The following is an 18,352-nucleotide window of genomic DNA, read 5'->3' as shown; positions in this document are numbered from 1 at the left end:
CCTATAAAGTAACAGTTACCTACCACAATAATTGATTCAAACATTGTCTTACTCAAACTTCTAATTTCCACCTATGATTGATTACTTAAATACAAGAAGATGTTTGGTTATTTCCCCCTTTCCTATTAATTGAAAGACTTGCAAATTTGCAAAGAGTTTCCTACAATAATTTCAATTAGAACAGAACAAATAATCTCCACCTAGCAACTCAATAAATGTTTTATTATCTTACTTCTTGCTAACTCTCTGGGGAAAGATCCTCAAATAAAACTGATGTGTTGCTAGTAAGAGTTGTTCTTCCCCTTCTTCCCTCACTCATACAGTTTACAGATTACATACCAGTTCTCTGTAATACTCAATGTTCAAAATTCTAAGTCTTTTGAATGTTGTCACTAATTTTCACAATTTCATTACAATGCTGAATTGGTTGAAGACAATGCCCAGCAGGATTGGCACAATCAAAGACCTGACAGTGAGAAAACTTTAACCAGCTTTTCTCTCCTCCTCTTTGCAGCATTAGCACAGCAGGAGAGCTTAAGGAGCACATATTTGAGATGACACTTGTCACTCTTTCCAAGACAAGGCAAATCACTTTTCATGCCAGCTTTGGTCTAAATGGTAACGGTCACTTCAGACACCAGTGTGAGAAAGAAAAGGAAGGAAAAAATGAAAAGTGATTTCTTTGTCTGCTTATGCTCAGACAACACAGAAAATTGAGACTTGACCATTCCTGGGATCCCCTTTGCTGGAGAATCACTAAAAATAATGCAGAGGTAAGATAATGTGAACCACAGACATGTGGGAAGTGGAAAACTGAGCCTGGAGAGAGGGAGTGACCCTGAAACAGCTTTTCCTGCAGGAAGCACAATCTGTGGTCTTCCTCTGAATTAATTTATTTTGATGAGGTTTTGATTCTGCCTTGGAAGTTCTCTTCCTCTCCCAAATTTCTTTTTGGGAGAATCTACACACCATTCCAAGATCAGGCCTGTGTTGCCTTTGTTAGGATAATTTGGCTATTAGAAAATAAAACAGACAGGAGAAGAGATTAAGGTTTCCTGTTGGTAACTATCAATTCCTTCAGAACTTTTGCAGAGAGCATTGCTGAGTGGAGGGAAGAGCTTCCTGTTAGGAGAGCTTTTATTTTCATTTAAGGGAGTCAAAATTACAACACTCTACCACTTGATCATCTGGGACAACACAGGCACACCTGGATTGCCTGGAAGAAACCTGAAAATTCAGAGGTATCTCATCCAGGTCTCTGGATCTATCCCCACTGCCAGTCATAGCTAAGAAAGCTCCTGGGACTTCTTTGGGGATCTCTGTGAGGCCCAAAGTTGCCTTGTGCTACATGGAGCACCAGATTCTTGTAGGGCAAGTTCCACATGCTGTTTTCTCAGCAAACGGAGGACTCACTGATTTTTGGAGAGACCAGGGCTCAGTGATGGCTTTTCCTCAGCTACCAGGAAGCTCCCTGAATGCCAGGCTTGGGGCTATTCTGGAGCAAAACCAGCCTGAGCTCATATTTGTAAAAGGGGTCAAAATTTGAATGGTGGTACCATCAAATCTGGATTAAGACACACAGGAGTTGTGTGACAGTCCAGTTTTGCTGTCAGAGCACATGATGGGCAGAAAAGAACTCTTTGAGTATATTAAATGACTGTTTGGTTACTTAAAATTTTTATTCAAGCAGAAGCTTTAAATCGTGCCTTCCCTCTTCTTGCCAAGTGTCCCAATTCAGGAATATGCCCAGGTCACACACCATTTCCATCTGATCCAGCAGACATCTTTTTTTCCCAACTCAAAGCATCAAAGCATAAATGGGAAGATATGGGATGCACCACCCTCTGTTCAAGGAAGCACCCAGCCTCCTGCTGAGGGCCCTCAGGTGCCAACTTTGATTTTCTACTGGCAGAGGAAGCATTTACTGCCCTAAAGATTCTGTCCCCAGTCACACCAAAAACTGTTAGAAACTCCTAGCTTGGACTAGACAAAAAGGAGTGTTCGATGGACAGAGAAAACACCAGTGCATTTCCACAGTCTGTCTCCTGCCAGGTCCCTGCTTTGTGCTTTGCTTTTTGTGGAAGGAGGCTCAGGGACCTGCCCAACGTAGGATACAGCTAAACTGTAGATGTGGCTCAGGACTGCATTGTACCACTGGAAGAAACAGAATTCCAGCCAAAACTGAAATGCTTTGCAGCCTCAGAAAGTCAGTCACTGCTTTCCAAATCAGCAGATATCCTGAAGTCTGTGGGAAGCCTGGGAAAACACCACAGCCTGGTATTTCTGAAGTGGCCATGAAACTAAATCAGCTGGGGGAAAAAGCGGGCATGTCTTGAAGCCAGGCATAAAAATATATTTAGTAGGGCTAATCTTCATATTTTTCTGCACTTCACTCCTTATTCCTTTTCTGCATTTCAGCCAGAATCCAAGTCTGTATTTCATTTCAAACAAGCCACAAATGATTTTCCCTCTTAAATTTGTTTGCCATTGTAGCAACATCATTTTACAGCACACCAAGAATTTCGTGAGTTTTTTAATACTATCACAATGCCTCACTTTTAATTACTTGAACAAAAAGCTTTCAAGTCCATCAGAGTGCCTTTCAAGGCCTGCAAAGATATTAACTGATTCCATAACCAATTACCTACATTTTCCTTTACTTATTGCAAATGTGACCTTTTGTTAGAATTTGATTGCGAGTTTCCTGCTGTGAGTATATAACTATCTGTGCGTCTGAGAATGGCTACCCTCCACTCATGTGATGACTGCTGTTAATTTTAATACACTTTGATGGCTAGAGAACAAATAAGTGTCTGTGACACAGAGCAGAGACATTTGAAGGTGGATAAACTACCACTTTAATGAGTAGAAATCAGCAAGTAAAGGGGCCTTCCAGTGACAAACCAGAAGACCTTCAACCTAAGCAAAGTATTTTTCAGTCTGGAGGGGATTTTAAAAAAATCTACTTTCTGTAGAGATGGAATAACAAAACACCCCGTAAAAATGGCACAGATTATAGAAAAGAAGAATGCATAAATAAATGCTCTCCACAGGTAATCTATTTTTCTTATAAATAAAACTATGTGGGAGAAAATATTTCAGGGAAACTATTGTAGTTATATGTTTTATTACCTGTTGATAGTAATTCTCTGAGATACAAAACAAAAAAAACATTACATTTATAGACCATTTTTTCCATACTGGCACTGCATTACACTTGTTTGGATTAATGTTTGGGAGTTCTTTGTTCACTCCAAAGACAATCTTCAAGCTAGAATCCTCTGTCTGAAGAAAAATACATTAACATACTTTTTGGAGTCCAGAGGAGACCAAGAACTAAAATTAGGAACCTGGAAGGATTTTCTTGTGAGACGAGATTAAAAAAAATGTTGCTTACCCTGACTAAGTAATGATAAAGGTCAAACATTAATTCTTTGTAAATATTTGAATACTATGAATCCTTAGGAATGAGAGAAATTAATTAATAATATGTAAAGGAGTACTGGGATATTAGAAAGGTTGTAAATACAAAAATATGAAAACTGGATTATTTATTGTAAGGAAAAAACATACAAATTATTAAAAGTAAATTAATAAAAAATACTGTCTGCTTAGGTAAAATGATATTGCACTAAAGTTTGACTCTTCAAGCTGCATTCTTTTCCATACTGTTATTTCCCCTAAAAATGAACAACACAATTGCATACAGAGGTTCCATTGTGTAAAATCAGGAGATAAACAGAAAAGACTTGCACCAGGCTGGTTTTTTCTTTCTTTTCTAATTTTCATTCACAGTTTGTGGGTGTATTCTGAAACCTAAGTACTGACTTGTTATCAGTAGTGGAAGAGTTTGCAGAGCACAAGGTCTCTGATTATGTTTTAAAAAGTAGAAGCAAGCAAAAAAGATTCTCTGAATATATTCTTTGCTACTCAGACTCCATTGGATGGTTTCTCAAACTGATGAAATCATCAATTATTAGCCACAGAGTTATCTTTTCTTATGTTTCCGTGTTTACAATGACTGATTAAAGATTCTCATTTATTTTCAGAAAAATCCCCAAAACCAGCAGTTTTTATCTTGTTACCCCCAGAAAGAAATCCCATCTTTGCATTGGCTCCAGAATCTACTGCTTGCCTGGATTCTTACTACCTTACTAAATACTCTGTTCAATAATGAGAAAAACTTCAGATGTATATGAGGACTTAGGACCCTCTACAGCGTTTCAGTTTCACAGCCCATAGCTGACTTCTTTTCTGCAACCACTCTTAATTAAATAAGAGAGGAGGGACATTGCCTTTGCAAATATTTCTCATTATAAAAGTATTTTTTCAGTAATAATTTGTGTCAATATCTTAATATTTTGTTCTGAAATTGTCCATATAGACTCAGATCATCTTATCCTACTCGCTAGAAAAGAGTTTCTGCAAAGACACAGCTTATTCCAAGAGTCAGATGAGCAAAATTACCATGATGCTTATTCAAGCCCTTCCATTCAGTGATGGTGCCAGAAGATGCATTCCTGTAGCTGAATTTCTTACCTTCTCAGAAGGTAAGAAAAAGCTCTTGGTCTCATTCCCATCATGACTAGTTCATCCTTGATAAGGTAAATTTTAATCACAGAATCACAGTGTCACAAGGTTGGAAGAGACCTTTAAGATCATTGAGTCCAACCCATGCCCTAAGACTTTAGCTAAACCATGGCCACCAACTAAACTGAGTGCCACATCCAGTCTTTTTTTAAACACATCCAGGGATGGTGACTCCATGACCTCCCCAGGCAGATGATTACAGTACTTTATCACTCTTTCTGTAAAAAACTTTTTCCTAATATCCAACCTATATTTCCCTTGACGCAGCTCGAGACTGTGCCTTCTGCTTCTGTCAGCTGCTGCCTGGAGAAAGAGACCAACCCCCTACCTGACTACAGCCACCCTTCAGGAAGTTGTAGAGAGTGATGAGGTCACCTCTGAGTCTCCTTTTCTCAAGGCTAAACAACCCCAGCTCCCTCAGACATTCCTCACAGGGCTTGTGTTCCAAGCCCCTCACCAGCATCGTTGCCTCCTCTGGACGCACTCAAGCGTCTCAACGTCCTTCCCAAACTGAGGGGCCAGAACTGGACACAGCACTCAAGGTGTGCCCTCACCAGTGCTGAGTACAGGGGAAGGATGGCCTCCCTGGTCCTGCTGGCCACACCATTCCTGATCCAGGCCAGGAGCCATTGGCCTTCTTGGCCACCAGGGCACACTGCTGGCTCACGTTCAGCCGGCTGTCCATCAGCACCCCCAGGTCCCTTTCTGCCTGGGTACTGTCCAGACACACCGTCCCCAGCCTGTAACATTGCAGGGGGTTATTGTGGCCAAAATGCAGGACTGGGCACATGGATTTATTAAACTTCATACTGTTAGATTCTGCCCATGCATCCAGGTCTCTCTGCAGAGCCACCCTACCTTCCAACAGATTGACACATGCTCCCAGGTTCGTGTCATTTGCAAATTTACTAATGAAGGAATCAACACCCTCATCCATGTCATCAATAAAAATATTGAACAGAACTGGCCCCAGCAGAGACCCCTGTGGGACACCACTGGTGACTGGCTGCCAGATGGATGCAGCACAGTTCTCCAAGCCCAGCCATCCAACCAGTTCTTAATCCAGCAAAGAGTGCTCCTGTCCAAGCCATGGGCTGCCAGCTTTTCCAGGAGTATGGTGTGGGTGACAGTGTCAAAGGCCTTGCTGAAATCCAAATGGACAACATCCACAGCCTTTCCTGCATCCACCAGGCAGACCACCTAGTCATAAAAGGAGACCAGGTTGGTCAAAGACAACCTACCCCTCCTAAACCAGTGCTGGCTGGGTCTGATACCCTGGTCATCCTGTAAGTTCTGTGTGATGACACCCAGCATAAACTGTTCCATTACCTTACCAGGTACTGAGGTCAGGCTAACTGGCCTATAATTACCAGGATCCTCCTTCCCACCCTTTTTGTGAATGGGCATCACACTGGCCAGCTTCCAGTCATCTGGAACCTCACCAGTGAGCCAGGACTGTTGGTAAATGGTGGGGAGTGGCTTTACAAGCTCATCTGCCAGATCTCTAATCACCCTGGGATGGATCCCATCTAGTCCCATGGATTTATGAACATCTAAGTGGCTCAGCAGTTCTCTGACTGCTTCCTCCTGGATAACAGGGGGACCATTCTGCTCCCTGACACCACCTACCAACCCAAGAGGACAGTTGTCCTGAGGACAAGCCATCTTCCCACTAAAGACTGAGGCAAAGAAGGCATTAAACACTTCTGCCTTTTCCTCATCTGCAGTTATTAAATTCCCTACTGCAACCACTAGAGAACAAAGGTTATTCTTATCCTTCCTTTTGCCATTAATATATTTGTAAAAACATCATTTCAGCGGTCCCATAGTTTACTGGATATTGTACTGTTGGCATACAGAATCATCCAAAACTCATTATGCTGCTCCTTTTTTTTTGTTTGCTTTTTCTTTTGTTTTTGCTTTTGGTTCTGCGCAGGTCGCTGGGAGAAGATTGTCTTTGTCCCATTACCTGAGTAGGTCCATGGTTGGTAAGCAGCTGGCCCTTCTACTCTTCTAATGCCAAAAGTCAAAAACTTGCCATGATGCCATCACTAGCTCACACCAACCTTTTATTCCTCTGAAACCTGGGAGTGGTTAGCAGGAATCCACTGCTGCTGCTCTCTTGCCAACTTGTCAGTGAGCTTCCTAAGCCTCTTGATTAAATTCTGTCACAAAATATTTTTCCAAGGCATTAATAAATACTCTTTCCTTTAGCAAAACAGACTGGAGCCCTCTGTATATGTGGTGCACCTGTGGCTGTTTTCCTGGAAAAGAAAGCCAGTTTCCAAAGGACTGTAATAGCAAGAGAGCAGGCAGGGCTTGAGCTGTCAGAGCTGTACTAATCATAGGACAACACTTGAGTGTAAGCACATTGCCGGTCAGACCTGTGTGTCCAGACTTGGCCTTCTCCTGCAGTGCAACTAGCTGGCTCACTGCACAGCATTTTGGAACACAAACTGACAGCCAAGCGTTGAAAATGATGCTGAGAAGGACAGGCAAGGTTTGTACTCAGCAGTATTCCCAGACTGGAGCAAGCTCATCAGCCAACAGACACAGTCAAAAGGGCGGCATCTCCAAGAGGAGCTACTGGTAACAAGTGGTTCCACACAACTTCTTCAAAAATCAGTGTTGAATCCATGTTCACACTGAATAGAAACAGAGCACTTAGTAGAACACTGTTTGCAGAAAGGCTCAGTCAGTCTTGCCTTTCTGTATCAGTGTGACCTGCAATTTTTTTCCCTGATTCTCAGTATTACTGAACCAAGCAGGAGGGAGGAAATGCTTATATTACAATGGGTATATTTTTTAATAAACTGTAATTGATATCCAGATATATGTCAGTCAAGGTCATGAAACCCAGACTGGGAAATCCAGTGAGACAGCAAATCTTACCAAATCTGATTATATTAAGGGCAAAGAGCATCTCAAATATAAGACAATCAAAATGAATTAAAAATCAGAACAATATAAGATGCAAAGCTGCATGTCTTTGAAAACAGAAACTGCTTGTTACTGGCACACATTGTATTACACAATATCTTGTGGAATGTCCCTAACCTGTATCTTTCTCCATTACAAACTTCTTTGTGTTGTTCTTGTCATATTATTTTTCAGTGGGAAGTTATCAATACCTTTCAGTCACTTTTGATCTCTTAGATCTGAATTTGAATTAGATCTTAGATCTGAATTTTTTTTACTACATCATAACCTTCTAAAATTAATTACAAATATATTGATAAAATCAGTAAGAAAGATACTAATAGCAAAAAAACTACTACAAATTTCCAATAGACATCTCTTAAAATTCAGCCTGTCTTTGCAAATCATGTCTTAAAAGCTATACTGTAGACTGTGATGTTACTTTTAAGCAAAAAAAAAGGAAAGAGTGATATTTTGTATCAGAAAAACTGGACCAGCTACTCCATGACAAGGGGGGGGTTCAAAGTGATTTTTTTTTTTTTGTCCTTACTTTTGCAAGATCAGAACAATTTTAGCCATTGCGTAGATTGAGACAGATTTTCACATTAGTAGTCACTAATGCAGGTGAAGCAGAATGACAAGACAAATTCAAAGGCTAGAAGGACCTTTGCAAGATGGACAGGATGGGTGGGATTCAGTTGCCTAAACATTGTCACCTCAAGCTGAGATGCCATGGGCAGCCACAATATCTGCAGGTTTAAAATGTCAGAGCCAACACTAAAAGTGATACTTGGCCCTCCTGTTTCAGCAATTCCATCTCCCTCTCCTCCTTGAGTATTCCTTAGCTTGACCTCCTTGTAGGGCCTGGGGCTGTAGTTTGCCTTTCACTCCATTTCTACCAGAAAATTGAGTTTCTCCAGAGACTTCACTGAAATTGAACCTTACACACCAAGATTTGATTCCCCAGTTTTTCATCTGGGAAAGGACCAAGAAGATTTTATGTCCGTTTTCTTTCTTCCTCTTTAGGAGCTCATAAGTTATTGAATGCATTGTGTCCCCACACCTCACTTCTGGCCACCTCAGCAGAGCATAAAGGATCCTATCCTGGAGATGTGAGAGCTTTCTAAAAATTCTCATTCTCTTTTCAAATTAAAGCCTAAGACACATGACCCATCACAAAAGTAAATAAAAGCTACCGAAACCTTTGCTGTCTTCTAGAATTGCTCAGTAGTGTGTGCTTGCAAAAGGTGAAAGATCTGCTCTGAGAGACCTATTAGTGTAGAAACAAGGGGCTCAGTCCAGTTCTCCTACTAGCCAGAAGACTGCCTGCAGCAGAAAACCACTGAAGTACTGCAGGTGCAGCCTACCCAGGCTTGACAGAGCTGTTCCATCTCATGTTAATAATTAAATATTCATTGGAGCATGGACCAGAACCTGACTCTCCCACTTCCCAGGTGATAGCCCTAATTATATGCCTAGGTCATCAATCTCTGTCTCTGCTGTAATGAATTGTCATTATTTGTATATACTGGAAGAGTTTTAACAGGAGATAGCTCTCCTCCCTCGTCTCCTCCCCTCTGAATATCTGACAGCCAAGAGGTCGCAATACTCTTTCTGGCACAGATGAAGAGACAGGTTCAAGTCTTCTCTGAATTACACAGAGTAATGAATCTGAGAAGAGGTGCATGGGGAATAGCCACAGTCACTGCAAGGTAGTCCTCAAAGACTCTTCCCTGGGCGAAGCTGAGGGAAACTAATTCTGGTCGGAATTCACGTGAGGTCATTAAGAAGAAGGATCCTGACCAGGTTGGCTGTGGGTATGTGTTTGGGCATGCCCATTAGACACTGAACTATAGCTTTAACATCCCTGCTGCTAAAGAGTACAGCTGTGCACCAGAAAGAACACATGGATGCTTAAGTCTTTTCACACATCTAACCCTTATTATCTACAGGATTACCTGCAGAGGTATACATGGCCTCAAATAACTTTCTAATGAAAGAGAATATCAATAATCAATATAGTGGCTCTGTGCTCCTCTCCTCTCAGGTGTCATTACACAGCCCTTGCCACCAACTTGAACAACATAAAGATTTCACATTAAGACTCACACAAAAGATCTTTCAGACTCTGTAATCACATATTGGCTCTCCAGGGCATTTTCTACAATGCAATACCATATTTTCATATCCATTACTCACGTTCTCCGTAATACTCTCAGCACTAACACTACTGAAATTACTTGTGCAGGCTTTAAACAGGCTGGTTATACTACACTAAGCAGGTGCTTCCCCAGAGTTTTCCATTGCTAGATCCTTCCTGAAATGCAGCGCAAGAGAATTTGTTTATCACAAGTTAAGAGTCTCTTAATGCTTACCTTTTCTTTAGGAAAACAAATGAGATTAGAATTGATAAATTTAGCACTATTTATAATAGACTCACTAGTTCTGTTCACCCTCTGTGTGTACAGAATTACTAACTCTACAGTGTAGAAAAGCTATTTTTCTATTAAACCCTGGTAAAAAGCGAGTATGGATTTTTTTTTTTTTTTTTACATGACAGCTTTACACATTAACCTCTTTAATATTGTAGCCTCTCTCTTTAGAGTGGGAGTGCTTTGCCAAGTCAAGCTGCAGCAGGGGCCAGTGCAGTGCCCATGTGATGGGGGAAGGCGTGGGGCACAAGATGAGCTTTACCCCTTGCACACCTGATCACACGCTGAGGCATGATCCTTCTTCCCCCACCATGCAGTACCCAGCACAAGGCTCCCACTCGCCAGCTGCTGCACAGAGTCACAGATCCCCTTCCGTGACCTACATCTGCCTCCTGTGACCAAGATGCCAAGGAGAAATGGCCATGTAGTGCTGTGTATAGCCAGTCTCCCAGTGCTGCAGCAAGGACTAGGAGATGAAGGCTCCTGTACCCCTCTGTAAATCTGCACCTGCAAATATTGACAGAATTCTACTGCAGATAACATGCCCATTAGCTAATCCATGCTTGTACCATCTAGAATGAAGGAATGAAATTTTTGGTCCTTCCCCATTGCATATATTGTTAGTTTTAAAAGCAATTACCATGTAAGGCAGCAGCTATTAAAACACCACTTCCTAAAATCCATTCAAAATGGTAATTTTGAAAATGTTCCCACATAAATCTTTTGCATACCAATTATGCTTTTGCTGACAGCAGTTACAACAGTGTCACCTCAGTGAGTTGTTTAGAATTACTCTTAATTTCACCTTAACAGAGTAGCAGGAGAACCAGACTTTCTGAATCAACGTTTAACACACTCAGAGGGAGAAAAACACTAAAGGCAAAACCGAATAGCTGCTTTGCTAGTGCTAGCATTCAAACATTATGCCCTCATCTCAGCACAGTCTTCATGAAGCCAAAGTGAAACATACAGCAGGACAGTGTTTAGTGATTCATAAGGTCCTGTGGGACCAAGGGGAAAGTTTCACCTGCAGTTGGGTGTGAGGGAAGGAATAGCACATTGCTAGAGCCTGGATCACACCATTTTTACAGCAGAAAACACAGAAAAAGCAGAGAGAAGATATCTTAAGACTCAAGTGTTCTTTATGAAATACAAGCAGTATTGATTTTATTTCCTTTCATCTATATAGGAGAAAAAGAACTTTACCTCTGCTGATAATTGCTTTAATAATTAAGAAACTAAAAGCCTAGCTGTGATCTCCCATATATAAGTAAGAAAACATGATGAAAATATAGGATGGAAAAGGGAATGGAAAAATGTTGGCTGAACAGTTCTCTTGGCTACTGCACAGAGCATACCAATACATCTGCCTTATCACACTGTTATTATTGTGGTGGCTTGCCATGCCATCTAGCAGGGATTCAGGGAACTACCAGTTCTGGGGAAGAACTGAAAAGGCAACACAAAAACAAGACCTGGACAAAAGTTTTGGAATATATATTTTTGAAGAGTAAATATAAGCATTTGCATTTTTTCAATAAAACAGGTTCCGAATGAAGAGTAGTTTCCACAAAAAAGAACATCTGCCTCTAATTGTTTAATACATATTGAGCACTTCCATGAGTTCATTATACATTGTGCATGAAAATATTTTCCTTTCACCTTTAAACATCTCATGTTTGCTCATTTTCTCTAAAATTAACAATGAAAATCTGCAGCTGGCTTTCCATACATCATGTTTTTCACCTCTGGTGCGTTCATTTTCTTAATCCCTTCTCTCTTTTTTTTTTTTTCTGATGCTTCTGTGAGTTGAACTCCACATGCTTCTAGACCAATACTGAGACTAAACTGAAAGTGGTTTATGAACATCACTGATAACCTGATACACTACACACCAACATCTGTCAAATGTAGTTGTACTTTACTACACACTGGCATGCAAAAATGACTTGTTAGGCTTCTCCTTTTTTAAAGGGGTAATATGCCATTTTTTAGAGTTAAAATAATTTTCAATCCAAGAAATTACTAATCCCCACCAGATATACCAAGTCAAAACAGTACATTAATGCAAAGTTCATTAACTCAGATTCCTGCTTGAAGGCTGTAGTCTATACTGCATGAACAAAACCATATTTCCGTTCTCTTTTTAAGCATTTTATGAAACAGGAAGTTTGAATGAAATTTTATTTGCTCTTAGTATAAAGCTACTGCTTCTACCACTTGGCCACACAGAAAAAGCCTTTCCAAACCTTTACATACACCAATACTATGTTTGCTCCAAGGAAATCTTAAAAGGACATGAGAATGTCCATACTGCTGCCCCTCTAACTCTCACTGAGAGACCAAGCCTCTTAGAATTTTACAGACATTGGTAACGTTGACATTTCTTCTTCATTTTCCCTCCCTCTTCCTCAATTTCTACTGCATCTGTCTTCCTTCTCTAGCACGAATGCCTTACACTCCAACATCTGTTAACGCATACACCTTTTTTCCTCACTTTAGCAGTTTCCTTTTTCTTTCTCTCTTGTAGCACATAGCAGATTCTACCAAAACATGGTTTTCACCTCCCTTGCAAATAGATGCACTTTGACTCCATTCTCCCCATTGGAACTATCAGTATCATCACCACCATCACCACCGACAGTTCAAAGAAAAAATTTGGACGAGTGAAGATCTGCTGTTGACTTTGCCATTGTACTTCCTCCAGTCCCCTTATCCAGCAAAACGTAGTGATGGGAAAACAAGGACATAAGCTGTGGATACAAGAGCAAACACATCAATGCAGCTCCACCCAGCCCTGTTGCTGGCCATGCACCTATTTCTTTTTGGTCTCCCTGTGAACACAGGGAGAATCAGTTCCTACGGTGTGCATCACATGTGACATGTTGCTGCCTGGCAGAGCCCATATTTGCAGTGACATCTCTCGACAGACCATCTAGAAAAGCCAGGGTCTCCACCATCCTTACACTGAATCTGTGGTCTCGTGGTTGCCAGATTATCCCATTTGAAAATGTACACATGGGAATTAGAGATAAGAACTTTGGTCATGGCAACACTCTCCAAGAGACAGAGATGTATAACATTTTTCCCTGGTACTGAAGGAACCCTGATAGACATGATGAAGAACAGGAATCCAGTTGTTCGGTCACCTTTGACTCTTTGAGCACAAGGGAAATTCAGCAATCCAGAGGTCTACACAAGGAATTGGAAGAGGACACAGCTGGGACATGGCTAACCCCAACTAACCAAAGGGATATCCCACAGCATATGGTGGTCATGCTCCACATACAAAGTGGGTGGAAGAAGGAGGAATGGGGGAGATTTGGAGCAATGATATTCTGTCTTTTCAAGTAACTGTGACATGTGATGAGGCCTGAGGATTGCTGAACACCTGCCTGACTGTGGGAAATGGTGAATGAATGCCTTATTTTGCTTTCCTGGAGCGTGCAGCTTTTGCTTTCACTATTAAACTCTCTTTATCTCAACCCATGAGTTTTCTCACTTTTAGTCTTTTGATTCTCTCCCCCATCCCGCTGGAGTGTATGTCTGGCTCCCTACTGGTGACCAAGCGTCTGGCCCTTCACCACTGGACAATAAACAACAAATGGAAAAAAATGCTTTCACCCTCTTTTTTCTAGTACTTTGACAACTTCTGCAATCCCATGTGTCCTCCTGGACTCTCTCTTTGAAGAGGAGGAGGAGGTTCTTTCTGAAAACTCTCCATTTCCAAGCGCAACTTTGTGCTTTGGCAGTGTTTCTCAGGTTGTAACATCAATAAGTTGATAATATTTTCTTAAATGGAGTAAAATTATCATCAGAAAATCCATTGAACCCTAGGAAACTCTTGTTTCCAAAGACTTTTATCTATTAAGAGGTCTGACTAGTAGCTTTTAAAAATAAAGTTGGTTGCACAGGAAAAGGACGCAATCCAGAGGGATTTCGATGGGCTTGAGAAGTAGGTCGCTGAACCTCGAGGTTAAACAAGGCCATGTGCAGTCTTGCACTTGTGTGGCTGCAATTACCAGTATCAGTACAGGCTGAGTGATGAATGACTGCAAGTAGAGCCAAACAGAAGGATGTAGGGATACTGGTGGATATAAAATATAATATGAGCCTGCAATGTGCTCTTGCATCCCAGAAAATCAACCATGTCCTGGGCTGCATAAAAAGAAGTGTGGCCAGCAGGTCAAGGGAGGCAGTTCTCCCCTTTACTCCACTCTCATGAAAGCCCATCCGTTTCTACAGTCCCAAGTACAAGGAGACTGTTGGGGTAGGTCCAGAGAAGGGTCAGGAAAATGACTAATGGGCCGTAACACCTGCCTGGTGAAGACAGACTGAGAGAGACAGGGTGTTCAGCATAAAGAAGAGAAGGATCTGGAGAGACCTTATTGTGGCCTTGGAATACTGTAAGGGGGCTTTTAGGGAGATAGATAGATAGATAGATAGATAGATAGATAGATAGATAGATAGATAATAGATAGGACTGTTGTTACCAGAGCCTGTAGTGAAAGACAAGGGCAAATGGTTTCAAATTGAGAGAGGGTAGGCGTAGAATAGATACAAGTAAGAAAATTTTTACGATTACATTGCTTTGATACTGGTACATGTTGCCCACACAAGTGGTTAATCCCCCATACCTAGAAGTGTTAAAGGCCAGGTTGGATGGGGCTGAGCTAGTAGAAGATCTTCCTGACCTTTGATGGAGGATTGAAACTAGATGATCGTTAAAGATCCTTTTCAATCCAAACCATCCTATGACTCCATGACTGGAATCACTAAAATAGCAAACAAATGAATAAGAAGGGACACATAATCAACCACATCAACTTGCATGCAAGTGACAACCTCAAGAGGCTGTTACTGAGAAGGGAAATACTCAAAAGAACAATTCCACTGTTGCTCACACAACCAGTTTTCCACATCTGGATGTTTTTACTCTGGAGTCTAAATAAGGCAAGATTAATGTGGAAAAAAAATGTACATGACCATGCAATTCAGAATCCAAATGCAGATCCTGAAAACACAGGAAGCACATGCAGATGATCAGTTCTAGATTCGGAGTGCTTCAGAAGATGACAACAGAAACATTTTTCTAATATAATTCTTAAAAAAAAAACCCAACATATTCTTAAAACTGATTTGTTTGTTTGAATCTTTAAAAACACACCACCACAGCTTGACAGTACTCTGTAGAACTGCAGCAGCAGAAGCCACTACCCCAAGTTCTACTACAGTGACATGTCAGCATTTTCAGCACAGAGGTAGCCACTGCAGTTGCAGCTTTGGCTGCTGTAGCAGCAGCTGTTACTCCCTTGGCAGTAGTACAGCCTGGGTTCTTCAGATGTTCATCGGATTCTGACCGACTGGATATCCCTAAGAAGGGCAAATGAAAGAGGAATCTTACCACTCTATAGGAAGAAAAATTTCCAGGACATTTAAAAAGGCACTTCTACAACCAAAAGCATTTCAACATGAAAAATATCCAAACCTTTATTTCACATACACAGTAGCAACATATAATTTTCAGGTGAATATTTAAAATCCACCTCTAAAATGTTAAGAAATAGCTATCCTAAAATACAGGCTATTGATCAATTCTTCTTGGTAAAGTATATACAGAAGATCTATCAGGAGCTATTACAACAAGGCAGTCAAGATACAAAAATGGAAAACACAATCTCCCAAAAGTACAACTTTTCCCCATGAAATGTGTTTGGATTGAGGAGCTCACTATTGCAAGACTCTGAATACTCTTTGGTCTTAGCAAGTTCCAAGGAAGCACATAGAAACAACAAAAGGACCTGGAACTTTAAATAATAGTTTAAAAAACCCACTAGGTATAAGATAATGATCTTATCCTTTGGTTTTTAACATGGATTTAAGTCATGATTAAGAAAGTCTTGTGGGATGAGGGGCACTGATCATCCCTACACAGTACCTAAATAGTTTCATACCTTCAGCAGCTCCTGATTGGGGTTACTGCTATGAAAAGGACAAGGGAAGGGAAATCTCGGAGGCTTCTGCTTTGCATTTGGCTTTTGGTTTGCTGCACAGCTTTTTTAAGACTGTGCAAAATGCTCAGGAATCAGGGTCCAGGCAGCCTGCCTGTTTCAGTAGTTTCAGCAGAAAATGCAAAAAGAGAGCGGTTGGCATCCACAAGTGTCCAGTGAGGACAGTGAGGAGAGGAATGATGGGTCTTTGAATAGTTATGACTTTTCACATCCAACACTTATATTCTTTAACAAGCCTTATCCATTATGTAACCAAGATTAAGAACTACAGATCAGCCTTTCTGTGTGCCATTATTTGTTACTGGGGAGATGTGGGGGTGGTAAAAGTGCCTTGACAGTAACTGAGGTACTGTCTGCCAAGAAAATGAAAGCACCTGTCAAATAGTTTTCCTGGAAATAAGAAAACAATTCTCCCCCACTTTAAAATACTACATCACTACAGAGCCACAGACTTCCATCTACTTGCTGCCATGATCTGTTCAGAAGGTACATATTTGGATGTACATGTGTGGAAGAGGCCATAACATTACATTCTGCTTTATTTCATTTAAACCAAGTAAACTTACATGGGGGCAGTTATAATGCAAGATTAGAACAAATATTGGTTTTGAGATGCTTTGAAGATAATAAAGAATTGGAAGCAGTTTTCAAGAAATGTTTAACACCTAAGCAGACATGGCTATATTGCACAAAGTTCTCAGTAGGAGCTTTTGGTAGTGGTACACCAATTACAGAAATCTTCAGTAAACAATCTGTCCTGCGAAAGGATTTACGCAGGAAGTGATGTTAAGGATATGTAATGAAAAATTAATATACAGCAAGAGCATAAACATGTCTAGAGAGTATCAGAAAGCCAGAAAGATAAGACACAAAGCAAGATTTGGTTAACAATGAACTTTAAAGGCAACAACAAGCAGTTGTACAACTATACTGAAAAAATCAGAAAGCACAAGGATGTTTTGACTCATCTGTTGATTCACAGTTAAGACTTTCTGTCCAAGCTTTTACTATTAAAAGAAATTACTTAATACACCATCTCTTTTAAGTAGAAGCTTAGAAATGCATAGGTTCCAAGAAGACAAGATGCGAACCAAAATTGCCCCTGTTTTTGGTTTGGTCAGGTTTTTTAAATGTAAATAGGAGGCTTCCTTTAGTACTTGTGAGGATGGTTTGTGCCTTAAGGGAGAGGAGTACAAGAGGAGAGCAGCAGTCCTCTCTGCCTCTAGCAGCTGCCTGGTACCTCTCTCATTCACTGCTTAATACATCACAAAATGCTAATAAATACGTTCAATTTTGCTTGGCCAATTATAAAACATAAACTGGAAAAGAGTTACTTAACAGATATTTGCTATTGACACCTTCTGCATGTGTTGCTTGGATTCACTTCCTTTTGTCAGATTTGTATTTAATCTGTTTTGTACAGAGAGGAACTGTTAACAGTGATTTCTTTGATCACAGCCCAGAACAACACTACCCTTGAAATTGTCATTTTTTCTACATCTGCACAAAACCACAGTGTACCTAAGAACGGATTTTTTTTTTTCTGAGCAAATTCTATCTACACAAAATGTTTATTTTCATTGTCCATTTTTTCTCTCCTGATAATGAAATTTAAAAGATGTATGGAGAATGAATGCAATTTTCCTTCTAGGAAGTTCTGAGGTATTTTATTTTTAAACAGAGTTTCCATGTTCTTCTATTTGTATGTGGATTGAATGATTTCTAAAAGTTCCTCTGTGTAACATATTTAGGTATTTTCCATATTACAAAAAGAGAATTCACAAAAATATTTAGACCAAAGTTTTCTGCTCCTGAATTCCCCTCTTTTCCCCAAATGCTCACTAGCTCTCATCTTTGCTCTGCAACATCTTTCCCATTAAGTCCCACTGCTTCTAATTCTCCTTTGTTTCTGCTTTTATGTCACTCATCAGTGGCTCATGTCAAAACTTAAGTGCTTTTAAAATGGAGCAGATTATAATGAGGTACAGATTATCTGATTTAAAAAACTTTTTCTTTGTTGCCATTGTAAATGCCCACATAAGTATACAGAAGATGAAAAGGAGCCATAGATGTACTTATAAGATGTATAAGATGTATGTACTTATGTACTTATAAGATGTATAAGATGTATAATCTGTATGTTTTTCATATACCCAGACACACATACATGTTTTTCTTGGCATTTTGTATTCAAAAGTAATAAAGTTGGACAGAAAATATTTCACAGGTGACCTGCTGCCAAGAAGAATTTGAATTATTTTCGGTCATTTTGAGTTATAAGGTCTCAAGATAAAAGAAAAGAACATTAAGAATAAGCCATTAAGTCACTTAACCAAACAGTCCTAAAGGAGTTTCCTGCTAAAGTGAACCACATTTCACTGTCCCTCTACCTGCTGTAAT

Source organism: Vidua chalybeata, chromosome 1 (genome assembly GCF_026979565.1).
Source record: "Vidua chalybeata isolate OUT-0048 chromosome 1, bVidCha1 merged haplotype, whole genome shotgun sequence".
NCBI classification, from domain to species: domain Eukaryota; kingdom Metazoa; phylum Chordata; class Aves; order Passeriformes; family Viduidae; genus Vidua; species Vidua chalybeata.
The sequence above is the reverse complement of the archived record's forward strand: the minus strand, read 5'-3'. Positions refer to the sequence as shown.